Genomic DNA, 4,370 nt, shown 5'->3' with positions numbered 1-4,370 from the left:
GCAAGCCCCAAGTTGGGCTCTTTTGCTGCCTGAGCTATAGGCATGTAAAAGTATTGAGGAATGGCTTCCTTAGACGAAATTTTGGAGCAGCAGCACGCCTCTTCTCTGCATCTCTTATTCGGCTTTTTCTCCATTCCCTTGTATTTTTTCTTTTCGTTTGTATAGTTGGTTTCAGTATGAGCTTATTTAAGCTCTTTCATTGTACGCTGTACTGCTTCTTTGTCTTAATAAGAAATGGATTTGCTTACTTTCAAATATTTTTCTTCTTTGCAACAACTGCTTTGTGTATGAATACTACATGTGTATTTTCTTTTAATGATGCTTAGAGCAGGAAAAACCCGAGATAACGGCTGAGCGCTTCGTAATGCGTGCGAAGCGACTGTCCGAGAACGATAAACTCTAAATAATTCATCCGAGAGGATAGCCGCGCAGTGAGGGACTTTGACTGTGTTTTTGACAACATATGGCCCTATATTGCATCAATCCCCTTGGTATTGAGGATCCGAGGGTAGAATGGGGATTCTATGCAGTTTAGGGATTAGCCCAACTATCAATGAGGAACTCCTCTCCGGGATAGATTCTAAGGGCCATATAACCTCCAGGTTGTGCCCAAACCCCATATTGTCTCCTCTAGCCTTGGTTCTATCCAATACTTGGTTTTTCTTCTAAGTAGTTGGTTTCCCCATAGGCTTGAGTCCGAGGACCATACAAGGCCTTGGTTCTGTCCAAAACTTGTGGTTTTTCTTCTAAGTAGTTGGTTTCCCCATAGGCTTGAGTCCGAGGACCATACAAGGCCTTGGTTCTGTCCAAAACTTGTGGTTTTTCTTCTAAGTAGTTGGTTTCCCCATAGGCTCGAGTTCGAGGACCATACAAGGCCTTGGTTCTGTCCAAAACTTATGGTTTTTCTTCTAAGTAGTTGGTTTCCCCATAGGCTCGAGTCCGAGGACCATAGAAGGCCTTGGTTCTGTCCAAAACTTGTGGTTTTTCTTCTAAGTAGTTGGTTTCCCCATAGGCTCGAGTCCGAGGACCATACAAGGCCTTGGTTCTGTCCAAAACTTGTGGTTTTTCTCCTAAGTAGTTGGTTTCCCCATAGGCTCGAGTCCGAGGACCATACAAGGCCTTGGTTCTGTCCAAAACTTGTGGTTTTTCTCCTAAGTAGTTGGTTTCCCCATAGGCTCGAGTCCGAGGACCATACAAGGCCTTGGTTCTGTCCAAAACTTGTGGTTTTTCTTTGTATTCATCTATTTATTTCTCGAAGGTTAGCCCCTTCGACCGAGGTGGGGGGAGTTAGCTTGAGGTTGGAAGCCCCTAGAGCTGCCCGTGCCATAGGCACTGCGAGGCGTAGCCCCTAGCGGAAGTTTATGTCAGAGCAACAACTACATGTCGCTGGAAAAGGAAGGAACTTCACGGATCTCTGCTTGATGGAGGCTTGACTCCACCGTCACCTACGCCAACGTGCAAGCCTTCCCACAGACGGCGCCAATTGTAGGGACACGGTTTTGCACGACCCAAGGATGACGTTGGGCTCGTATGTAAATGGCCCTATCAATATGATTTATAGAGAGTGGGCTTGAAAGGCCTGACCTTAGGCACAGGTGAGCGGTTTTGTCGTAGTTTCTATGGGAGCTTATGTGTAGACGGACTTAGCCTTTACTAGCCAAGCCCTCCATTAGTTCGGGTTGTAAGACTTAAGTCCTTGGACATCGTCCGAGGAGCCTTCTATCCTTCCTACCTTCCCTCTTTCTTCCAAGAGAGAGAGAGAGAGAGAGAGAGAGAGAGAGAGAGAGCCCCCTTCTTTCAGGGGGGTCTCCCCCTTTTATACTAGTGTTCGTTTCCCCTTTTAGGGTCCATATGTAAGTTCTACTTTTTGGGGTGCAGACCTGTCCTGTCAACCCACGCCCAGAGTGGTTAGGGGTCGTTGGGAAAGTTAAAGGGCATGGTTTAAAGTATGGGCTTGTCAGATACAGGGTTTTGTATTATGACGTTTGGCGGCTTTTCCCTTGTCCTGCCCCTATACTGAGTTGACCCCTTTCTTTAGGCGTTTTGTGAGGTGCTGAGCATGAGGTCGTCTTCGGCAACATCCTTATGCTCCTTTTGGGATTTCATTATACGTCCTCGGCAAATGGCTCTCCTCGGCTTGGGCCTTGGGCCCTAATGTAGGATGGGCCTGGGCCGTGAATTCTCTAGCCCCACAGGTATCAACCAAGTAGAATTCATATTTTTTTTTTTTTTTAAAAAAACCGTAATAGTGGGCAATGGTTGCTTTTGTTTTATTATTTATCCAAAAAAAAAAAATTGATATGATATGAACAAATAAATTGTAGGAGAATTTGAATAGTTTCCTATAGGTATTATATAGGTATCAACAAAGTAGGATGCATATTTTAAATAAATAAAAAAGACAAAGCTTTGTCTTCTAACTCTCACATGCATCAACAAAGTAGTTGATGCTCATCTTTTGGGATAGTAATGATATTTCATGCCCTTTTATTATGGATATAATTTTTATTTATTTTTATTTTTAATAATTGGAAGCATTGTGCAATATATATATTTTATTTATTTTTATTTTTCATAATTTTTGTTTTTGTTGTCATAGTGATTATTCTCATATGTATAGAGGTTATTATACGCCCTTATTTAGTTTCTTATCTATGTGAATTGTCACTTTTAATATGAATAATGCACCTCTTCACTCCATATTATTCTACCAATCAATCTGAGATTCCAAAATCAAGTAGGAAACATCTAAACCATTCCCATATGGACTACACTTCTCCTTTTTCTTAAAAATACCTATGGACTATGCACAACATTAATATAAAATTGATTATTGATGCTAGGAAATTTGTGGTTTTGATGGTTAGGAATAAGCTCTTCTTCTTGTTATTGATGACAATTTTTTTTATAGAGTGGTTTTTCCAAGATCATATGAGTGTTCTATATATAACATACATCTTAGAGCATCCACAACAGCTGTGGCATAATTTATGCCATTTTGCCACACCAAATACCTACTTTATTATTTTACCACATCATTTTACAACACCCTATTTATCAGATATTTTATCGTTCAATTCTATACATTAAAATAATATTTACTATACATTAAAATAATTTATTATCTCCTCCCTATCATCACCATCATCAACATCAACCCATACCCGCAGATCAATCGCCACAGCCCACAACCACCGGTCACCCACACAAATCAAAAACCGACTACCAATATCAGCCATTGCTACCACCAAAAAAAAAAAAAAATTCAAACAAACACTACATAGCCACAAATCTCACACCTATAACCCAATCTCACTCCCACAACCCACAACCCGATCTGAGACCATCCCAAATCTCACACCCACAACCTGATCAACCTACCACCATCAACCAAAATCAGCCAACCAACAACAATCAAAACAACCAACCACCAAAAAAGAGAGAGAGAGATCAGCGAGATTGGAGAGCGATGACGATGACTATGGCCCTTCTCAGCTTGGACGTTGGCGATGACGATGGCTTGTGCGTCATGAGCGGCGAACTCGTAAGCTGTGGCCACCGTGAGTGGCGAACTCGTGAGCCTCATCCATGCTGCTTGCGCCTTCGGTGATAATGGCCACCGTCAAACTGATCTTAAATTAAAGAAGAAAAAAAATCTCACCAAATGTGAAGAGAAAAGAGGGAATCGGTGAGAGGGAATCGGTGAGAGAGAACAGAGGTGAGAGAGAAGAGAAAAGAATAAAGTGAAGAGAGAGGAGAGAGAAAAGAGAATAAAAAATTATTTACCCATATACCATTCTTCGTCCGTACCGTTGCAAATTTGCAACGGTACTGTTCACATGTGGCAAATTTTATGAGATTTGGCATATCTGATAAAAGGGGTTTTTGGTGTTTGGTGTGCCAAATGTGCCAAATATTTGGTATTTGGCACATTTAGCACATCTGATGGTGATACTCTTAGTACAAATTATACCAACGTTAGAGAAAATTTGATTGATGAAATTGTTAATTATTAAATCAAAATTATATTTAAATCTAATGTTTTAATCGTTAAAAAAAAAATACAATTAAAATTTTCACATGTAGATTTTTCATACTAATAAATTTACTCACAAGTCACAACAATAACAACATTATAAAGTAGTAATCATAGAGAGTAGAGCATGAAAGATGGCAACATGTCTTTACCTCTACATTTACGCTAAGCAACTCCATGGATACAACGTTACAAAGTGGTCTTATGAAGTACCGTACCCTCTTTGCAAAATCTTCAATTTGCTGTATGTGTTTTCTTTGTGAAAATTTGAGTGAGCTAATTTGATGTAAATATTATATATGGCTATATATAAGAAAATAGCACGTGTTAAATT

Source organism: Quercus robur, chromosome 5 (genome assembly GCF_932294415.1).
Source record: "Quercus robur chromosome 5, dhQueRobu3.1, whole genome shotgun sequence".
NCBI classification, from domain to species: domain Eukaryota; kingdom Viridiplantae; phylum Streptophyta; class Magnoliopsida; order Fagales; family Fagaceae; genus Quercus; species Quercus robur.
This window is presented reverse-complemented; position numbering follows the sequence as displayed.